Below are 24,685 nucleotides of genomic sequence, written 5' to 3'. Positions count from 1 at the left end.
AGATGAGCAAATACATTCTAGAGATGCGAGAATAACAAAGCTTGAGTTAAAGCTGGGTGAGGAGAAGATTGTTAGGGAAGAAAGTAAGAAGGAGCTAGGAGGGATGAGTTTGGATTGGATGCAAAGTTGCTCTGAACTTGAAGCAATGGAGATTGACTTTAACGATTGCCAAAGAAGCGCAAAATATTACCAAGAAAAATTTGCATAAGTTCAGTTCGAACTGATGGATAAGATTGGGAAGTATGAGGATTTGAACAAGAAATATATGGAGTTGGAAAGCCATTCGACGGGGATTGCAAAAGAAGAAAGTAAAAAGAAAGGTTTTGAGGCTGTTGAAGCAAAATTAGCGGTTAAGAAGAATGAGATAAAAGTTATGAGGATAAAACTTAACAAGGAACGTTAAAAGGTGAAGTATTTGGACGAGAAGCTAGCAGCAATGGAAAAACACAAGGATCAAATCGACGCCAACAACGCTGCTTTGAACAAAACCAATATGTTGCTCATATAAAAGATGACCAAGACAGATGAGCAAATGGACGATGCTACTGCACATGCTCGGATTATTAGAATCAATGTGCGAAATGTGGGAGGGGACATCATTTGTTATCGCCGAAGCCTAGCTGAAACTGATGCCTTTCTAGGGAAGATTGAGAACTGCGGCTTTGCCTTTTTACCTTTGGCTAGAGAGTTTGTAGAGGAAAGGGATTAATATATTTTGTATTTCCTTTTTTATTTATAAATGTAATAAACTTATCAAGCATTAATGAAAAGGGCGTTGACCCATCTTCTTATGCAAAATCTGTCTTTTGGTGAATATGATTCAAGCAAACGACTTGAAAGGCAGTACTTCTAGCAAAGCAACGTGACAAGAGAACCTATGTTTATAAGGTGGTGGCTATTATTCGTTCACAAGAAGGCTACATCCATACCCAATATACAAAGCATTATTATTGCAATCATGCATTTCTTATACGTCTATGCACGCATCTGCAGACTAAGAAACATAGGTCCCCCTTCTAGAATCCACAACACTTGACTAAGGAAAAGGATGAAAAATGAAGAAAGGTTACACCCAGAAGCTCAGTACCAAAAAGAGCTTGAAGGAGTTTAGAATGATGTTGCGCACCTAATCAGTTTGCTAGAGCAAATGTTTTGAGACAACTTTTTCCCTTTAATGAGATCATGCATTTTCAAAAGTTCATCTTGGTGTTTTTACACATTACATTCCGTTTTCAAAGTGGATCTTCCATAACAACACCTACACTTTACACTGAGAATGAATGGCCGAACTTTAAAGAATACATATTAGTTGTAGAAGAGGAAGAATGAAAGGAAAATAACATTAGGGGACTCACAAAAATTAATAAGAACAACATGAACAAGCTTGGAAACCCGCTAAAGAGGAACTTGAAACCATAGATGTGGGCAATGAAGAAATCAAGAGAGAGTTGAAGATAGGGACTTTGATCACCCCTAAAGAAAGAGAAGAGTTGATTACACTACTCCGAGATCATGTAGATGTTTTTTTCCTGGTCCTACAAGGATATGTCTGGTTTGTATAGGGTACCACTAGTAGAAGGATACAAATCGATTAAGCAAAGGTTGAGAAGGACCAATCTGGATGTCTTAATCAAAGCAAAGGCAGAAATTGAAAAGCAGTGGAATGCTGATTTTCTAAAAGTAGTCAAGTATCCACAATGGGTGTCCAACATAGTTGTCGTGCCCAAAAAGGAAGATAAAATCAGGGTTTGGAATTTAGGGACTAAACCCGGGCTAGCTCTAAAGATAATTTTCCTTTACCACACATAGATGTATTGGTCGATCCATATATTCCTTTATGGATGGATTTTTGGGCTACAATCAGATGAAAATGGCACAATAGGATAGGGATAAGACAACCTTTGTAAACACCATTGGGAGCCTTTTGCTACAAAGTCATGATATTTGGATTAAAGAATGTTGGGGCCACCTACCAAAGGGCCATGGTGACTCTATTTCAGGACATGATGCACAAAGAGATTGAAGTATACGGGATGACATGAATGCTAAATATAGAGATGGAGAGAATCATGTCCAAATATTGAAGGAATTATTTGAAAGACTAAGAAAGTATAAGTTGAGGCTTAACCATGCAAAGTGTTCATTCAGGGTGAAATATGGGAAGTTGTTGGGATTTGTGGTGAGTGACAAAGGGATAGAAGTGGACCCTGACGAAGTAAAGGCTATTTAATCTATGCCAACTCCTAAGACTGAGAAGGATGTAAGAAGGTTCTTGGGAAGGTTAAATTACATTACTCGTTTTATATCCCAATTAACCACGATTTGTGACCCAATATTTCATTTGTTAAGGAAGTGTGCTTAGACAAAATGATGAAATAGAAAGGAAGGAAATGGTCATTTATTACCTAAGCAAGAAGTTCACAGAATATGAGTCTAGGTATACTGTGATTGATAAGCTGTGCTACGCGCTAGCATAGGCTGCAAAGAAATTGCGTCAATATATGTTGTATCATACTACGTGGTGGATTTCAAAAATAGACCCCTTAAGGTACATCTATAGAAAGCCCTATCTGTTAAGCTAAATTGCAAGATGACAAGTTCTACAGGCTGAGTATGACATAGTATACATGACAAGAAAAGCTGTGAAAAGGAGTGTTATTGCCGATCACCTAGCTGACCATGCTATGAAAGATTATGAGCCATTAAACTTTGACTTTCCTGATGAATATGTGCTCAGATTGGTGGATTATATACTTTGATGGTGCTGTAAATGTATGTGATAATGGAGCAGGTGCAGTGATAATCTCTCCTAATAAGAAACAGTATCCAGTTTCAGTTAAGTTACAGTTCGGGTGCACCAACAACACGGTTGAGTATGAAGTTTGCATTCTCGATTTAGAGGCTGCATTGGAGCTGAACATCAGAAAGATAGATGTGTATGGAGACTCAATATTGATCATCTGCCAAGTAAAAGGAGAATGGCAAACCAAGGAAGAGAAGTTAAGGCCATACTAAGAATACCTGTCTAAACTAGCTGGGGAATTTGAGGAAATAGAGTTCACCCATCTAGGAAGGGAAGGAAACCAGTTTGCGGATGCTTTGGCCACCCTAGCTTCCATGGTCAAGATAGACTTTTGGCACAAGGTACAGCCAGTACACATTAATATCATAAATAACCCAACTCATTGTTGCTCAGTCGAAAGAGAAGTGAATGGAAACCCTTGGTACTATGATATCAAAGAATTTCATCCAAAACCAGGCATATCCCATAGGGGCATCCAAAATCAACAAGAAGACTTTGAGGAGGTTGACAATGGATTTTTATCTTGATGGAGAGATTTTGTATAAGAAATTATTCGACGGGACTTTGTTGAGATGTTTGGATGAATTTGAGGCAAAAAACGCGTTACGGGAAGTCCATGAAGGGATTTGCTCAACCCATGCTAATGGACACGTGATGGCTAGGAAGATACAAAGAGCCGGTTACTTCTAGATGACATTATAGAAGGATTGCATCGATTATGTCTGAAAATGTCATAAGTGCCAGGTATACGGTGACAAATCAACGCCCCTCCAGCTCCTCTGTTTAACTTCACATCTCCATGGCCCTTCGCGATGTGGGGAATTGATGTGATTGGACCTGTCAACCTAAAAGCCAACAATGGTCATAGGTTTATTCTCGTGGCTATCGACTACTTTACAAAATGGGTAGAAGCTGGTTTATTTGCTCATGTGACTTAAAAAGTGGTGAAGAAATTTATTGAGAGAGATTTGATTTGTCAGTATGGTCCACCAGAAAATATTATAACTGATAATTCCTAGAATTTCAATGGTAAGGTGATAATAGAACAATGCAAAATCAAGCATTCCAACTCTTCGCCGTATAGACCAAAGATGAATGGTGTGGTAGAAGTTGCTAACAAGAATGTTAAAAAGATTATTCAGAAGATGGTAGTCACCTATAAGGATTGGCATGAGATGTTGCCATTTGTCCTTCATGCGTATCGCACCGCAGTCCAAACCTCAACAGGAGCCACCACGTACACGTTGGTATATGGGATGGAGGCGGTGATGCCTTTAGAAGTGGAAATCCCCTCATTGAGAGTACTGGTAGACTCTGAGCTAGAAGAGGTAGAATGGGCAAAAGTTAGATATGAACAGCTGAATCTAATTAGTGAAAAGAAGATAGCCGCAATCTGTCATCATCAACTCTACCAAAGAAAGATGGCCAAATCATACGACAAGAAGGTTCGACCTCGAGAATTCCACGAAGAAGATCTTGTACTGAAGAAAATATTGCCTTTACCAGGAGAAGATCAGAGTAAATGGGCGCCGAACTATGAGGGCCCCTACATGGTGAAGAAAGCATTCTCAGGAGGAGCTTTGTTGTTATCTAGAATGGATGAAGAAGATCTACTTAGGCATGTGAATTCTAACTCTATAAAGAAATATTACGCTTTATGTATTCCGTAATTTCCCAATCAATAAAATAAAGTTCGGCCATGAATTCTCTCTGTAAAGAACCTTTTCTTCATAAAGCGCATGATCTCATAGCATTTGAAATCTTTTACTTAAACAAACTTTTTTCTTACGCATGACTAAGGAAATGACTCCATCTATTGGAGGGAACTAAACCAATTTTAAAACTGACAGGTGTTGCACACCACACTAGGGGCAAAAAGTGCACATAGGTGTCCATAGTGAACCAAGGCCCAAAGGGGTATCATCAAAAAAACTTTTAAAAACATCTTTTTATGAGAATTGCTAATTGCATTGAAAGTTTCAGTTTTCATGAACAAAACCAAATCTTTTTGAGTTTGCCTTCTAAAAATAATACTCAATAGAGCAAGAAAAGGCTCCATAAGGAACCGGAGATCTCTTCACCAAGAGGATAGAAAGTATAGCGCGTGGAGCATATTTCAGTTCAAGAGGATGAGTCGGACAAACAAATGGAAACAAGAGCTTAAGAAGTCTACAATAGAAAGGGGGACCTATGTTTCCAAAATAGGTAACAAAAACATGCATGCTATATTGTCATAACACTAAGCTGGCAGGAGAAGGTGTGACGAAAGCCAAAATAGTTCCAAGTTTTTGGGAAACCATTGAGGTACAAAATCTCAGGTTAATGGAACTACGGAAAAGGATAGGAATTGTGAACCAGCACTGCTTCATTTCCTCGAGGTAAGATGTTTTCTTTTGAAGTTTGAGATGGGCAGGTCACCTAATTTTGAGGCCATTTCTTAGAAAAGCGTGGAGTTTTCTAAGAATTTTAAGATGGGCGGGTCACCCGATTTTGAGGCCATTCCTTAGAAAAGCGTGGAGTTTTCTAAGAATTTTAAGATGGGCGGGTCACCCGATTTTGAGACTATTCCTTAGAAAAGCGTGGACTTTTCTAAGAATTTTAAGATGGGCCGGTCACGCAATATTGAGACCATTTCTTAGAAAAGCATGGAGTTTTCTAAGAATTTTAAGATGGGCAGGTCACCCGATATTGAGACCATTCCTTAGAAAAGCGTGGAGTTTTCTAAGAATTTTAAGATGGGCAGGTCACCCGATATTGAGACTATTCCTTAGAAAAGCGTGGAGTTTTCTAAGAATTTTAAGATGGGTCGGTCACCCGATATTGAGACCATTCCTTAGAAAGCGTGGAGTTTTCTAAGAATTTTAAGATGGGCCGGTCACTTGATATTGAGACCATTTCTTAGAAAAGCGTGGAGTTTTCTAGGGCCAGTCACCTGATATTGAGACCATTTCTTAGAAAAGCGTGGAGTTTTCTAAGAGATTTAAGATGGGCAGGTCACCCAATATTGAGACCATTTTTTATAGAAAAGTGTGGAGTTTTTCTAAAGAATCTTAAGATGGGCCGGTCACACGATATTGAGACCATTTCATAGAAAAGCGTGGAGTTTTCTAAGAATTTTAAGATGGGCCGGTCACCTGATATTGAGACCCTTTCTTAGAAAAACATGGAGTTTTCTAAGAATTTTAAGATGGGCAGGTCACCCGATATTAAAACCATTCCTTAGAAAAGCGTGGAGTTTTCTAAGAATTTTAAGATGGGCCGGTCACCTGATATTAAGACCATTTCTTAGAAAAGCGTGGAGTTTTCTAAGAATTTTAAGATGGGCAGGTCACTCGATATTGAAACCATTTCTAGAAAAAAAAACATGGAGTTTTTCTAGAAATCTTAAGATAGGCAGGTCACCTGCTAGGGAGACCATTGTTTAGGAAAAGCACAGAGTTTTAACATGATCAGGTAATTTATCTTTACAACATTTACTACGCTAAGCACTTGACAAGTCTTGGCTCCGTAAGCATTGTAAAGAGGGGGCAGCTGTTGTTACTTATTTTTTGACCCCACGTGCTGAAGATGGTGTGTACCCCATTTGAACCAAGTGCAGGAGTGTAGCTCATGTTTGATGAAAAATTGACAAAAGCGGAGGAGAAAGAAATATTTTTTCGAACCCTGTTTAAACTATTTTCTACTGTTTTTATCCCCCCTCTTTGCTGCCAAAAGCATATGGTTTTTTTAGGCTGATAAGGAGTCTTCATATAAATCCCTCAGATTTTGCATTTTAAAAAAATCTGATTCTGTTGCTGTTGCAATTTTTTGTTCTAACTTAGGCTCCGATTTTGACTTAGTTTTGTATGATATCTGACCATCCTACCTATATTCTGTCACTCATGACATGTTGAAAAATTGACCTATACCTGTATTGGGTCCTAGGGATCATTGTTCTTAGCGCAGACTCTCAGTCAGATTTGGATGCTCGACATTGTCAGATCAAAAACCTTTTTGACCAACCAGATTCCTGCTAGATTCTGTTATCTAAAAAGATTTCATTTCACTTTGAATCCTTCATCAAAGTTGTAGTTCGGGACACGTAGATGAATTTGGGCTTTTGAATTGCTTGATTTCGATATCAGAAACTCAAGATATTCCTGTTTGAAATCTAGCGTGAAAACATAGAATCCTGCCGTGAGAAGGTTTCCAGCCAAGTTTGGTTGCAATTCTGTTATTCAAAATGAATTTATCTCATTTTTTATCCTTCATGAAAGTTGTAGCTCTACAAGTGTAGATGAATTTGGGACTTTTGAATCGCTTGATTTCGATATCAAAAGCTCATAATATTCCTGTTTGAATATCTAACATGAAAACAGAGAATTCTACCACGAGAAGGATCCTGACCCGAGTTTTGCACTAAAGACTCTATTTGTGTCACAAATTTTGTTGATTTTTTCTTAGGTCATACTCTTAGTCATATCGGGATGCTCGACATTGTCAGCTTCTGAATTAGATCAGTAGACCCTTTTTGACCAACCAGATTACTGCCAGATTCTATTCTCTAAAATGATTTTATCTCACTTCGAATCCTTCATCAAAGTTGTAGTCCTAGATGTGTAGATAAATTTGGGCTTTTGAATCGCTTGATTATGATATCAGAAGCTCAAGATATTCCTGTTTGAATATCTAGTGTGAAAGTAGGGATTCCTGATAAAGAATCATTCTGTATATATTTATCCATTTCTATATGTACCAAAATCTTAGAATCTTCTTCTTAAAATGTATGGCTTAATGCATTAAGTTGTTTCCATAATTTTCGAATAAAAAGAAGTTTTAAAATGCTTTGCTAAATGTATGGACAATGTGTTAAATCATTTCATACTTTTTTGAATGGATAAAATTTCAATGGATTTCAATTTATTTCCAAAATAAATGGATTAATATATTTCAAGGTATCACATGACAAGGTTAAGTAATTTATCATACAATAAACATTTCTTAAAGAAAACCGTTTTGCAAATAACCAAGATGTTATCAAATAGCGTATGACAAAGTTGCTTATGTCTAACCACAAGATTCAATAATAATTAAAACCATGTTGAAATAACTCGGCTAACTAGCTTATTAAAGCAAACTATTCACTTTAAACATTTTGATGGAAGATCTATGGTAACCACTACTATAAAGCTCACTATGGTGATGCCTTCCTCTTGTTCTCTTATATCGATCAAAGTAACTTCTCTAATAATTCTTCCATTTCATCCTTCCACACATCCTTTTTTGTGCATAATTTTCTTTTCATATCCAATTGATCAAGGCTTATCCCTTACTAATCCAAGTACTCTTTCGCCATCAAATGTTCCTTTTTTCATGTCGTAAAATCCAACCCTAGCTATTGTTGCCTATCAATCTAGCATCACCTTGAAAAGAAAGAGAGTTAAAAGGATGAACCATACAAGTCCTACTTAATTGAGTAATTTTTTAGCACCATTAAAGTAAAAGACTTGGATAACCCTATTAAAGCAATTTAAATGTGCCTAGGATAAAAAAAAAAGTCATCTCTAATGTATTTGAGATTCTTTAATTTAAGCAAAGCCTTAATCGAGAAGTAGTAAAAATCCATCAATGAGGCTTATCACTATATCAAAAGACACATCTAAAGGTAGACTCCGAGTGGGAAGCCTAAGCCATCTGGCCATCGTAAGTATCATTGAGTTTCATGGTGTCATTAAATTCTGAAGTGTCATTACCCAAGATTGACATATCTTTTCTAAATAAATGTCATCTTTGATATATCATCCTCTATAAACCAAATATATCTTTTGCAATTTTTTTTAGCCTAAAATAAATTTCCTAGATAATACTAACCCAGACTAAGATCACCCCTCACACTAATTGAAGATATATTTTCAAAGTTTTAAGATAATCGATGAAATTTTTCAAATAGAAAGAAGTTTTTTTTAAGGGATGAAAAGTGTTACAAAAAAAAAAGCAAGAAAATGATTAAAAAAAAAAAGCTCTCTAAAGTGCCCCTGATGATGATGAAAGTCTAAAGTTGAAGACAAGATATTAATGACTAATATGAGATAGAATTTTTAGAATTGAGATTTTAATGAGATCAATCATTAAGATGTCAAAACTAAGATGGCCGACCTAAAAGATCTCCACATATGAATAAGTGATCATATGTCTTTTAACCCTTAAACACCTTTTGAACCTTATATATATCTCATTCTTTCATAAACATGAACGTTAACTTACATTACATGCTTTTATAAAGTATTTTTAATAAAAAATAATTTATTTATGTTAATAAGTTTTAACCTCTAAAAAAAGAAGAAAAATGCTTTTCGAGCAGTATCATGACCTATTTATGTGCTACAAAATATCATTGTTTATGACATTGAATCACGTTTTTTCACTAATAAATGGGCAAGATCAACATAAAATGAATCAAGATGCTCTCCTTTCAAAACCTAAAACTCTATTCCAGAATCCAACTTTGCTTTTCAAAATAGCCCTTTATTTATTAAATAATCCATCTCAACCATTTATTTTCTAAAATATAGCCAAAATTTATGATCATATTAAAAATGACTCCAAGAAAACTTTTCACCCTCGATCATGTATTTCATATTTCTGACAATAGAATAAACTTAGTGTTTAACTCATTATTGAGCAAAAATAGTTTTAAGATGGTCTTTGAGTGTGATAAATTTATACTTTCTAAGAGTAAAATGTTTATAGGTAAGGGGTATCTTAGCGATGATTTTTTTCAAAATAAATATAATCACCATTGTAACTAAAGATGAGAATAATAATAAGAATAATGAATCTTTTTTTTTTATTTCCTTAAGTGTTATGATGTGTGGTATGAAAGATTAAGACATGTGAATAATAATTATATACAAAGGTTAACTAACCTTGAATTATTATCAAGTATGATTTAAAAAGTAATAATAATAAGTGTGAGGTTTGTGTAGAATCAAAATTCACAAAATTTTCCTTTCAAACAATTGAAAGAATTAATGAATCTCTAGGTTTCATTCACTCAAACATTAGTGATTTAAAAGTGATGCAAACTAGAGGTGGAAAGAAGTACTATATTACCTTATAGATGGTTTTTTCTCTTAAGAGCAAAGATAAGGCTTTTAAAATATTTAAACATTACAATAATAAAATTGAAATTAAACATAATTAAAAAAAATAAAGGTAATAAGAAGTGATAGAGATGGAGAATACAAAACACTATTTGGTGAAATTTATTCCTAAAATGGTATTATCCATAAAATCACTACCCTTAATTCACTAAAAAATCAAAATTGGTATTACAGAACATTTATAGAAATAATGAGTGTCATGTTGATAAGTTTGGGAGCGCCTCAAAACTTTCAAGGGAGACATTTCTGACTACCAATTATATACTTAACAAAGGAACCTATAAAAAGTTAAAAAAATACACTTCATAAATTGTGGAAAGGTAAAAGAAATTTCTAAAAATACCTTAAAGTATGAGTGTGTCATGCAAAGGTAGTAGTACTTGATTTTAAAAAGATCAACATAACTATAGATTATGTTTTTATTGATTATGATTACAATAGTAGTGTATATTGATTTTTTTATATATAATTGAATTATTAAGAACATTCACCCTAATACTATACTAGAATCATGGAATACTATATTCTTTTAAGATGTGTTTTCATTTAAGAAAGCACAAGAAAATCATTTACTTAGAGGGTGTTTGGGAGTGTGGTAGTGGTTGCTTTTCAAATAGCTTTTCGTGCCGAAATACATGCCAATGATGTTTTTTTATTTTTTAAAAATCATTTTTGATATCAGCATATCAAAACGATCCAAAAGGTACAAACCGCACTCAATTTTAGCAAAAAAAAAAAAAAAAATTGAAATTCGCTGAAAAGCAGGTTGAACAGCAGAGCCAAACGCTGAAGTGATCATCTACAACAAAAGGATGATGAAGTTGTGCTTAGAAAGAGTAAAATTAAAAAAAAAACAAAATTTATAGTCTTGATTTTTGAATGTTCTTATTGGAAATTGAATGTTGAACCTACTCTAAGACAATGTCTTGTGCCTACACTTTCTATTTGAAAGAGACAGTCAATAGCAAAATATAATCCTAAAGTAAACTAGTGGTTCTTCTACCTAGAAGTAAACTATATGGCCAGAAATTAATATTTTTTAAAAAATAAAAGCTAATGAAACTATTGAAATATACAAAACAAAACTTGTTAAAGGATTCAAGCAACAAAAAGTTACGGACTATTTTGACACATATTTAGTTGTGTCAATAATAATTTTCATTTGAATGTTAATAGTCATTACATTTATTTAAAAGCTTGAAATACATTAAATGAAAATAAAAACAATTTTTTTAAATAGTGACCTTAAAGAAGAGGTTTATATAGAATAACCTAAGGGGTTTGTTATGAATAGACAAGAAAAGAAAGTCTGTAAGTTTGTTAAATTATTATTTGGTTTGAAACAAGCTTCTAAAAAATGACATAAAAAACTTAGCGATGTTATGTTGTCAAATGAGTTCATAATCAACGAAATTGATAAATATATTTATGTGATAACACAAATAAAAGTTATGTCATTGTATGTCTCTATACAGACAATATGCTTATTTTGGTTAACAATGATTTTATGATCAAGTCTACTAAAATATTATTAGCTAATAAGTTTGACATGAGAAACTTGGGTGTTGCAGATGTCATACTAGGAATAAGAATTACTAGGACATCAAATCAATTGGTATTGTCTCAATCTTATTATGTTGAAAATATTCTTTATAAATTTTTACAAACATGACAATAAAATTGTAAAACACAAATGGGTAAAGTGTGCACATCTAAAAATAAAGGTAAGGAAATAAACCAATTCGAATATTCTTGAATAATTGAAAGCTTGATGTTCATTATGAATTGCATAAAGCCTGAAAGCAAAATGAGTAAATTTACCATTAATTTGAGTATGGATCATTTGAGAGAAATGAAAAGGGCACTTAAATATTTAAGGTATATCATGGACTATGAGCTACACTATACTGATTACTTAGTAGTACTAGAAGGGTATAGTAATGTCAATTAAATACCCAACACTAAGGATTTGTAATCCACTAGTGGATATGTCTTCACACTCAGTTGAGCAGTAGCGTCTTGGAAATCCTTTAAGAAAATTTGTATCATAAGATCTACGATAGAATTAAATTTTATTGCTCTCGCTAAAGCTGAAGAAGAAGTCGAGTGACTTCAAAATTTCTTTGAGGATATTCTATATTGGCAAAACTAGTGCTAATAATTTATGTCCATTGTGATAGTTAGTCTGCAATTGAAAATGTATAAAATAATATGTATAATGGTAAATATAACCATATACATCTTAGATATAATATCAATAAATACTTACTCTCAGATGAAATTATTTCTATTAACTATATAAAGTTAAAAGAGAATATTATAAATCTACTAACCAATGTTTTGTCAAAAGAGATGTGTATAATTTAACAAGGAGAACCAACTTAAAACCTTAAAAGATAAAATAGTGTAATGATGATAATCATACCTAGTTGATTAGAGATTTCAAGATCTAGGTTCAATTAGAAAATTAAGTCATATAACATTCTTCGTAGCACTAATAATTTTTTTTTTTTCATATTCCTATGATGAAATAAGTGCTAATTGCAACGTAAAAAAGAATGAGTTATGCTCTTAATTATTTTCATATCTTGGTATATCAAATGAAGTATAGCATAATATTTTTAATGAGAAAGGTGGTAATTACCAGAGTTATTTTTTTTAATCGGTTTTAGTTCCTAAATCTATTATAAAAAGAGAATGAAGGAAGAGTTTTCTACACTATTTTTTAGTTTTTACACACACTTCCTCACCTTTGTTTTTAAAGTTCTTCTGCTCACTTTTAAACTTTGTTATTCCTCCCAATCTAAAGCTTATGTTCGGTTTTTTTAGTGATACTTAAGTCCATTATTAATTTTGGTTTGCAGACCTTGTTTGGTAGTGCATCAAACGAGGTAGTGTTATTAGAATGTTGAGAGACTTATTGGAAACATTCTAATTGCACCAAGAAAAGAGCAATAAAATCTTAAGAACAAAAGATTCATTCTTGACAACAACAATTTTATTATTTTTAAAATGCTTTAACAAGAAAATGTCCTTATTTTTTTTAACCTAAACATAGATATATTATATGATTACTATGCATGTTAGGAGGATTGTATTTCAATCTTTTATGTAACTTTGAATATATGCTTAATAGTTTTTTAGTTTTGATTGCAAGTTTTTCATGATATATAATACTGAATATTTATAGTTTTAAATATTATGAAGTCTAGTCTTTTCTTGAACAAATTTTTTATTTATTTTATGATGCTTTTTATTACAACTATCACCTAACTTTTGGACAATAGCAAATAAAGGATTAAAACTCACATCCTTAGTTTCCCTAGTCCAAACCAATGAAATACATAGAATAGAAAGCTGACATTTCTACTCGGTTTCCCTAGTCCAAACCAATGAACCGCAAAGTTGAGGACGACCATTTTATCTTTTTATTTGCTGAGTTTTGTTTCTTATGTAAGATTCAGTTTTTTGTTTAATTAAAGTAGCTTCAATCATGATTTACAGTGATAACAGTCCTTAATTTGTAAGGGCTTAAGAGTCAACTATGAGCGCCTAGCTGCTGGCTAAATGCATACATGCATGACATAAACTCACTTGTAAAGTTCAAATACTTTTTGAGAAATTGTGTTACCTACATTGATCATAGCATGTCTGTCGCTGCATTTTGTCAAGATCCATTCCCTCAGCTACTAATTGACAAGGAAAATTGAGGATGTAATCATAATCCTGCTTAGAGAAAATTGAAAGACAATGACTGGTGTAAATCGTGTTCATCATATAGGGATACAGACACAATTGACTGGAGAGGAAGTCAATGTTTGAAAGGGTAATGCAGTGAACATATGGGCAGATTAAGTTCAAAGAAACAAGTCCAGGTTCACAAATTTGATAATATTTGAATTTCCAATTTTCATGCTAGGAAATTTGAGACAGTACGAGATCATTTTTGAAGCCTCTTTTATGCTGTACAGAAAGCAACAAGCAGTCTCATTGCCTCGTTGTACTTGGGCAAGATTATTCAATATAGCGTATACATGCAGTTGATTGCGGAGACTGAATTGTTCATCATAATTATACTTTTTTTTCTTTTATTAAAGAACTTATATATGAAGTGATGGTAAAGAACAGACAAACTAGACTAGAACAAGGGACTAAAACTCAGGAAAAGTACAAAATTCGAAGACTTGAAAACAAATTCTTTTTAATATGAAGACATTATCTTCACATTCAAAATTTTGTATCCCTCAATGATAATTGAGCATTAAATTCAGTTAAATTAAAATTAAACTATTTCTTGTTACAAAATAATCAAATAAAGGGGCATCTTTAAATAACGTGAATTTCTTAAGACTTGATCCTTCTTTATTTTCGAAAAAAGGCAGCACTTGATGTTCCTTTGATAATCCCTCTTAAGGTTTAAGTCCGGACAAAACTGGATTATCAGCAAACCTTCTCCATTTCGTCCCTATTCAAGTTGAGTTGGTGCCAATTTTGTCTCTCATTTACAACTTATTATAGAATAATATAAATTATATCTTGAGATCTCATCTAAAAATTTAAAATTTTAAGTTGAATTGGTTCTTTGACATGATATCAAAGTCTTGATGACCAAGCGGTTACGAGTTCGAATCTCACCATCACTATTTATTTGATAAAAATTAAGTATAAGATAATATGAGTCTGTGCAAGTTTTAAGCCCAAAAAACTTTCACTTGAGATGGTGTGTTAAAAAATAATATAAATCATATCTTGAGACTGCAACTAAAAACTTAAACTTTTAAATCGAATTAATTCTTTTAACACAACCTAACGTTATTACATGAAACACACATTGGACCAATCCTGGCATTCCACAACCATAAAGAGCTATCGCCATAATATCCTCCCTAGTCTTTGGAAATCTACTAAACCCAACTTTAAACATGCAAACCTTAACACTGTCGGGTCCTTCTCTGTTTCTTTCGGCCCAAATCATAGAAGTTCTAGTCAATTGATAAACTTAGTCAAATATGAAGGCCCTCAATTTTCCTTGAGAGATAAAACAAAGGTCCAATGATAAAGTATATTTTCAATTTAGGATTTACATGGTTATTATTCTATGCTCCCTCGATATATCGCTGTATATTCTGAAGAAACTATCATTGAAAGTGACTGCGCTTTAATGTAACTACTGTATGTGTAGAACATGATATCTAACTATAAAATATAGTTGAAGGACCAACAGAATAACATGATGGGGGGGGGGGGGGGGGTAGCAAGAGAATCATTATGAGATTTTTGTCATAGTTGCTGACAAGAGTATTATACCTATGCAACTCTAGATTTTGTAAGAACAAAAACAAAAAAAGGATGATTATTTATGTAGAATGTCATAAAGACAATTTAGTATAGAGCCGTTGCTGCATCTGTTCTAGGAGTCCTTCCGTTTGGCTTATGGGAAAGGTTCATTCCCTCGTCAAGATCGATTGCTGAGATAAACTTGAATTCTTGTGCCTATAATCTCTTTGAAGTACGTACTACTCATTTATTATTTTCTTAATAAAGAAAGAACATGTGTTCGATTCTTTGAATGCAAGGAAGGGTTTGATGAGAAGAACAAGAATCAAGAAACCGACATCTTGGTTGTCAGCTATTTAACAACCATGCATCTTGAATTCACAAGTCTTAACGCTTGATTCTCTATGTTCCTTCAACTAATTAAAATTTTAAATTGATTTCTTGTAATTATCTGATGAAATTATGATGGTATATAAACGCCAAAGCAAAATCGGTGCAATATGACGGGAATTAAAATAACGTATATGTTCCTTCAACCGAGTTAAATTAAGTTTAATTAAGAAAACATTTTTTAAAATAACTAGAAAAATAAAAAAAAATCCTATAATATTTAATTTCGGCATGGAAAAGATCTTATCTTGTTACAACTAATAAATCCACTATATAATTTGGCTTGTAGAATACAATATTGATAGAATTTTAGCTTCATCTAATTAAATTAAATTAAAGTTATGCCCACATTTTGCAAAAAAAAAAAAAAAACGTTTAACTTGTCCAGGTTTATATATATATATATATATATGTGGTCAGTAAGAAATGCATAGGATTCTTTTCTACATCCGTGATTGTAGAAGAATGCATTAATCTGCTTGCATGACTTAAGACTGTGCTCATCAGTTATTTAATATATTTTTTAGTAATAGTGATTTTTCTTTAGGTTCAATTTTTTTTTTCTTAACAAGCGTTGTTGGTATATACATCACTAAAATTGTTTGGTTTGAAATATTTTACTTTTATTTAAATTTATAATTAAGTGACATATGTTGGAGGTTAAAATATTGCTTTAAGTGTAATAAAAAATATTTAATAAAAAAATAATAACAAATTTTGATCACTAAGCCTATTAAATATGGAAATTATAAGAAAACGTGACTTAAAATTTTTTTTTGTTTTTAATTATTATCGAATATAGTGTCCAATTTCTTTCTATTACATTCAAACGACCTTTTCAATATGGTTGACAGCAAACTTTTTTATGATAATTCAAATCAAGCATAAAAGAAAGCTAGCGTTGTTGTTTATATGTGACAGAGATTGATGAACACCTTCATCTTTTACAGAAAGACCTCTGTACGTTGCTTTACGTTCAACTTTTATACGTGGGTACTTAGTGGGTTTCCTGAGAGAAATAAAATGAAAACAAATTAACCATAGATTGTTTAAACTAAATTTTATATATGAAAACCTTTTTAATTATATGTTTGACTCATTACGTTTTCTACTTAAATTACGAGTTTATTTATATATATATATATATATATAGAACTATGAGATTATATTCTTTTGATAGAATAACAAGAACTATGAGAAGTTATACTTAGACAGTCAGACTTCATGTGTAGCTACACCTTGTGTTGTCCTGGTCCCTCCATGGCCAAACGGATAACAATGTTTCATGCATGAACCGAATAAAAGGTAAGGTGTCTGGGCATACAAGGCAAATAAAACAAAAAATAATAATTAAAAGTAAAGTGAAACAAAAGGTAGACAAGAATATTGGTGGGAATCCAACGAAGATAGTGCCTCCATGATGTTTTTTTCTTTTTTGAATAACTTATAGAAGGTTATAAGTGGTTTGTGTGAAAAGAGAAACAAACCTTTTATTTCATCATAAAATAAGAGTTAACTTAGTTTTGTTAGAGTTTAGAATGTTAAAAAATCATCTCAACCTAATAATAGCTTAAGTTATTAGGTTAGGTCTCAAGATATGATTTATATTATTTTTTAAAAACACCCCCTCAAGTGAAAGCTCTTTGGGCTTGAAACTTGCAAATGTTCATTTTACCTTATGCTTAATTTTTATCAAATAAATAGGGATGATGAGATTCGAACTCGTGACCACTTGGTTATCAAGGCTCTGATACCATGTCAAAGAACCATCTCAACCTATATACTTTTTATATATAATTATCTTAATTTTTTTTCATATTTAATTAAATACAGTGCAAGATTCTTCACTCCAATGCTTGAAACTCAGTAAATCTTCCCCTCCTATCAATCTCGTGAGCTCCATTACTCGTTATTTGTGGATAAATAACCAACAGAATAATATATAGTGCTTAAATGTATATGGATATTCATAAATTAAATTATTCTACGAGGACGAAATTTGCCACTAACCAACAAACTTGTATTACCGAGGGCTCTGCTATTGGATTAGCTGAGGGACCAGCCGCACGTGTAACATATATTTCAATATTAACGTCAGTGTGCTAAGACCAAACTCCAAGAAAGTAAGAAACGGTTTGGTCTTTAAACAAACAAAAACGTATTCACTCACGAGCTCGCAAAGGCACACCCCCAAAAGCAAAGCACATAAAAAGAAAAGGAAGATGATTCTGAGCTTTATGGATGTTACAAAGAAAGCTTCGTTGAAAGTAGAAACAGGAGCCTGGGACTGTTCTCTAGCCCTATGCATGGTTCTTCACGCCTATTCTTTTCATGTCTTGGTCTCTCCAGCTATGATCTGCGTGGCTTTAATGATTAGAATTGCAAAACAAGGAGGGCCTGAGAAAATTTCCCAGAAAATTTCCCTTGTTCTGTGAATAAATTAATTAATCCCAATGAATAATACGAGTGTGCGAATTTGTAGCCACACATCTATTATAAAATGTTATGTCTTGCGTTGATACGAAATCTGAGAAATTATTAGGAATTTTAATTTAATAGTTTAAGTTGTTAATTTAATAGTTTAAATTGTTAAAATTTATCTTATATTTATTTTTTATTAAATAAAAAAAATAGTAAGACTTGAACTTGTAACTGTTTGGTTATCAAAATTCTGATACCATATCAAAAAATCATTTTAATCCAATAGTTTAAGCTGTCAGATAAGATTCAAAATATAATTTATATTATTTTCTAACACATTTCCTTATAATAATATAAAATTCATAATAATTGATGAGTCCTATATTTTAATGAGAAAAGGAAGCTCAGTTATGATTTTACACATGCATATTATATAAAAAATAAAATCTTCATAGGATTTCATGTTCCAAAAAGTTAGTTGTGGAACTTGAAAAGGCATGGATACCTTGCGAAAATCTAAGAAAAAAATAATTTAATCTGGATACATTTAATTTGATCCAAAATTAATGCCTTTACTTTTAATTCATGCAAAGAAACAGGAATGAAATTATTAGCACCTAAAATAAACATTTTAAATTGTGGACACTCGTGCAGGAAGTGTCCAATGAAGGATTGAAAGTTGGGTTGACCGAAATTGAAAGAAACTTTTCCATGGAGTGTCATCAATTTGCATTTCGGAGATTTCATGATTGAGGTTGTTTTAGAGGACTTTACGAATTTAACATGTTTAAAAAAACTAATGAATAGACTTTCACTTTATTGTATACAATTTAACATGTTTACATTAATAGTTAGAATTATAAAATTTAAAAGTTATGACATACATTAGTACATGATTGGTGTTCGCGCTACGCTGCGGATCCACATTATTTTTCTAGTAAAATATTTAGGCGTCGCAAGCGTGTTTTTTTTTTTTAAAAAAAGAGAAATCTAATTACTCGGGTTATAGTTTTGACCAACTAAATAAGCTGGTTTTATTTGAATCATATTGATAAAAAAGAAGAGCAATGATAGCAAACAAGAACACACACACACACACACATAGTCATCATGATAACATGAGAAAAAACCTTTATCGAATAGCAAAAAGATGATGTTGTTAATTTTTTACTAATTAAACATGGAAGGATAAAATAGGATAAAAAAAGAAAAAAAAATTGGTGTAAGCTAATCCGAGCCAGCTCGATAGACATGTAATTTTGACATTAATTGGTGAGCTTGTCTAGATTAATTTAATAAACCCGTATCCTAAGTTATGAGGTCAGGATAATTCATGACTTTGGTCATCAGACTAGAAACACTATTTATGAAAAAAAAATCATGAAGCCTAATCCATAGGAAATGAAACATTGAAAGATGATCTGAAAAAAAAAGACAAAAAAAATACCAATTAAAAGAATGAGAGTTAAAATATAAAGAAAAAATAAATTACAGGGCAACAACAAATTTTCATTTTGAAAGTTAAAGTGTAAAGGATAAAAACATTAACAAAAGGAAAAGAAAATCTAAATAATAAGCAAAATAAAAAAAAACACAATTAACTTGGATTGAAGGGTGAAATTAAAAACAATAAAACTTTTATAAAAGGTTCAATAAAACAAAAGGTAATTAAAAGAATAAGGATCAAATTGAAAAAAAAAATCAATACATCATAAAAAAAATAAACATACAAAACACAATCTTAAATGTAAATCGAAAACCTTATTCACGCATCTAATTAAATCAATCACAAACTATTTTGTAAAAAATTATCAATGATAAATAATAACATAATTGGAAAAATTTAGAGACAAATGCAAATTAAGATATTTAATATCGCAACATAGGTCATTTATTATCTTTAACAGATTTATTTATTAAAATCAATTTGTAATAGAAATTGATACACACATAAATTTTATGCAAGGCTGCACATATTAAAAATATTGTAAGAAAATAATAATTTTTTTATTTTCAAGAAAAATTTAATCTATATAAAATAAAATAAAAATATAGATGAATCACACTAACGTAATGAAAAAATTAAACACACCTAATATATATAAAAAACAACTATGTAAAAAAAGACTAAATAAGACACAAAAAAAAATCATAGAGAAGGGGTACTAATCAAAACATAATTGCAAAATATTATTTTAAAAAATACATATAAAATGTTGTTATTTTTAAAAAGGAAAAGAATTTGGTCAGGCGCTGTGGGCCTGGCCCACCAAGTTCAGGCTAGCATGTGGGCCTTTATATTTCTTAAAAGTTAATGGAGGCAGACAACACATTATTTGACAAAAAAAAAAAAATAGAGATAACCCTTGAAATCATTTTGACCATTTTTAGGCGCTTGAAATTATTTTCAATCTAAAATCTCATTTTCAAATTATTTTTTACCAAAAACACTTAGAAAACACCATCGAAACCTTGTTAAACCAATCTATGGCCTCTGAAAATGTCAAAAACCACCCCAAAACCTTTAATCAACTTAAAACCAAAAATCTTCCCGAGTTCATATCTATTTTTAGGTTCTTCCAAGGTAATAAAACACTTAATCTTAACTCTCCTAATTATATGGAACCATTTGACACAAAAGTAGACTGTTTTAGTGGTCGGAATTGTTACCAACAAAAATTCTCTATCTACGCCAGAATTCAGTGACCCCTTCTCTCTCTTGCATCCAAAAATGAACTGAAAACATAGAAAAATAAAGTTAGGTACCAAAATTACATTTCTTAATATTAGAATGACCAAAAAAATAAAGTTAGGTACCATAATTAAATTTCTTAATATTAGAATGACTAATTACTTATTAGCTAAAAAAGATTGGGAACTAAAATGAATTCTTCAAGCAAATCTCAAAGCCACCACCTATGTTATTTGTTTTTTTCCACTTCAATCTTTTGTTTTTTAATTCAATCCTTCCTCGAAAAAAAAAACATGCAATTGAGTGTAAATTTGGGCTAATTGAAATTTTCTTAAAAAATAACTATTCTAATTTATAATGATTTATGAGAGAATACACAGTAAAATTGCTATAATATAATAGCCACACGAATTAGTTTTAGAAATAGGCATTTAGAAATGTTAAGAGGTGCTTTCAATGCTTAATAAATATACTGTTAAAAATATTAATACTTAATAGACACTTGTAGTATCCGTTTTTTTTTTATAAAAAAAACATATAATGTCTTTCAATACTTAACAATTATATATAAAAAAAATTAATAAGATAAAAAGTGATAAGAAAATTAAATTGAGGTAAATTATAATATTTTTAATTACATTTCAAACATCTAAGGAATACTAAATTGAGAGTTAAATGGAGTAAAACTAAAGTAATTATTTTAAATTAACTAATTGGTCTTTCCAAGAAATAAAAATCAACTATTCATTATACTACAAGTGTGAACCAACTATTATTAGAATTGTTTTTATTCTTTTTAGTTTATAAGTGTGAACCAACTATTATTATTATAGTAATTTAAGTTACTTATAGTTAATTAGGTAACATTTGATAGTCTTTTCTTCTTTGTTTTTTTTTTTTTTTGACAATTAGAATCATCGAGCTAGTTTATGGATGAATCGAAACTAAGTTCCTTCCCTAAATAATTCTAAAAGTGTATTAATATATACTTTGATGTATTCGGAGGAATAAATTTCTCTAGATATTAATTTCAAGATCCAAATTCAAAAAATAATGGAAGGAAAGAACCTCTTTGACCTTCTAAGTAACTCCAAGGATGTTTTAATTTGTTACCTTTTTCTATTATAAAAGTTACTAGTACTATTATAAATATAATGTTAAAACTGTCGTATTTATGATTAAAAAAAAAAGACATTTAAAGCTAACGAAATAGTTTTATCAATTGGAATATTATTGAAATCAAAATAAATTATTTATTATTACTATATTAATGATTAAAAATAAACTATAAAACACTACCAGAAAACCGGAGAAAAGCAACGGAATTACCGACGGAAATATTCCGTCGGTAATAATTACCGACGGACATAATTCCGTCTTCAAATCGGTCGGTATATACCGACGGAAATATTCCGTCGGTAATTCCGTCGGCATATACCGACGGAATATTTCCGTCGGTAATTCCGTCGGCATATACCGACGGAATATTTCCGTCGGTATATACCGTCGACTTCACCGACGGAATATACATTTCGTCTGAAAATACGCAACGGCATGGTGATGTCAGGGGATTTTACCGAAGGAAAGTACCGAGGGATTCAAACTGTGATAGCTGTACAGTGACGTGGCGCTGTCACCGACGGCATCACCGACGGTATCACCGACGGATTCCTTCCGTCGGTGATACCGTCGGAAAAAACCATTATATGCACCCATCTGCCGACACTCTCATCCTCTGTTTCTCCTTCTTCTTCTTTCCCATCCCACCTCTCCCCTCCCAAACTCCTCCCAAACTGCAGCCAAACACCCATCCCAAACTCTCCACTATTCTCAACACGAGCACTCAAGTTTCTTATATCTTGTACGTGGTCACAATATCCGTTTCTTGTAGATTTTATCATTTTTTTGTAAGTAAATCTATCCTTTTTAATTAGTTTTAATATTTAATTGTGAATTTTATTGTTTTAGTATATGTATTTTGTTAACGTTTGTACTTGTTTAATTGTTATTTGTCAAAGAAACTTGTAGTATGAATGTATAATTTTGTAGTTGTTATAGGTTGTTTTAGATTTTGTCAAATTTTATTTGTTTGTAAATTGTTGAAATTTTGTTTGAATTACACCAAATTAAATGTGTCGTTGTGATGAAATAAATAATTAATAGCTTATTTAAGTGTCTTGTTTAATTGTTATCAATTATATTTCGAAGTTGTGAGTAATTCTGTAAATTTATATATGTATAAATTTGTATGTATGAACGTTGATAGTTGATAATTGATAATGAATATTTAACATAAGTGTTGTTTTAGCTTGTTGGATAATGTCGGGGAAAACCAATATTTTTGTTATGTTTTATAGAGGTTCAATAAAAGTCATGGATGTATCGGAACTCACCCCAAGGATTGCGAAGGATGGATTATTGTAACGGTGTCCAGGGTTTTATTAATTTCGCAACATCTATTCCGAGGAATTTTACTGATGGCGGTATTAGGTGTCCATGCAGGAAGTGTAAAAATTTAAAGTTTCTGCATCAAGATGTTGTAACGATGCATCTTCTAACCAAAGGGTTCATGGAAGATTACCTGTGTTGGTATGCTCACGGAGAACTATTTGTTCCTGATGAGAGCATGGAAGAACAGGTGGTTGGGTCAACTTCTAGTGCTAGTAACATGCATGAAGTTGGAAATGAGAACAGTAATCCTTACAGGAATATGGTTATGGATGCAATGAGAATGAGTGAAGATAATGTCAGGGGATGTCCAATCGTAGAAGAAGAACCTAATGCAGATGCAGCAAGGTTTTTTGATCTGTTGAGAGATTCTGACGAACCATTATGGGATGGCTGCACGAACCACAGTAAATTATCAGCCGTAGCACAGGTGTTCACCATCAAGTCAGATCACGGGTTGAGTGAGGCCGGTTATGACAAGATTATTGAATGGGCGAGAAGCATTTTACCTGAAGGGAACAGGCTGAAAGAGAACTTCTATGCTGCCAAGTCCATGATGAAACCCCTTGGTTTAGGATACCAGAAAATTGATATATGCCCTAACTTCTGCATGTTATACTACCTTGAAAATGCCGAGATGACCGAGTGCATGACGTGCGGGCATTCCCATTACAAACCCAGAACTGGTAGAGGGAAGACTCTCGTGGCATATAAAAAACTTAGATACTTCCCAATCACACCTAGACTGCAGAGGTTATTCATGTCACCAAGGACTGCTGAGCACATGACATGGCACCAATCACACCATGCGGTTGATGGAGTGATGGTTCATCCTTCTGACGGTGAAGCCTGAAAACACTTTAACAATATGCATCCTCCCTTTTCAGCTGAATCAAGGAACGTGCGTCTTGGGTTGTGTACAGACGGATTCAATCCATTCGGGTCATTTGCTGCTCCTTATTCTTGTTGGCAGGTCATACTGACGGTTTATAACTTGCCACCGGGGATGTGTATGAGGCCGGAGTTCATGTTTTTATCTATGGTCATACCAGGTCCGAGCAGTCCGGGGCGGAATATAGATGTTTGTCTTCGTCCGTTGATTGATGAGTTGACGCAGTTGTGGTCCTCTGGAGCTTTGACTTATGACATCTCGAGGAAACAAAATTTTGTTATGAGAGCGGCTTTGATGTGGACTATCAATGATTTCCCAGCTTATGGAATGGTTTCTGGTTGGAGCACGCATGGAAAGCTAGCATGTCCATATTGTATGGAGAACAACAAGGCATTCACGCTAACAAACGGGGGTAAAGCTTCTTTTTTTGACTGTCACCGTCGTTTCTTGCCACATAACCACAGGTACAGAAAGAACAGAAAGGATTTCTTTGTTGGCAGGGTTGAAAATGATGTTGCACCCCCGCGTCTTTCCGGTGAAGAATTGTTTGATGTTGTGTCAGAGTACGGTGAAATTGTGTTTGGTCTCCAATCAGGTAAGCAGAAGTTTCCTGGTTTTGG

This window comes from Populus trichocarpa, chromosome 13 (assembly GCF_000002775.5).
Source record: "Populus trichocarpa isolate Nisqually-1 chromosome 13, P.trichocarpa_v4.1, whole genome shotgun sequence".
NCBI lineage: Eukaryota > Viridiplantae > Streptophyta > Magnoliopsida > Malpighiales > Salicaceae > Populus > Populus trichocarpa.
This window is presented reverse-complemented; position numbering follows the sequence as displayed.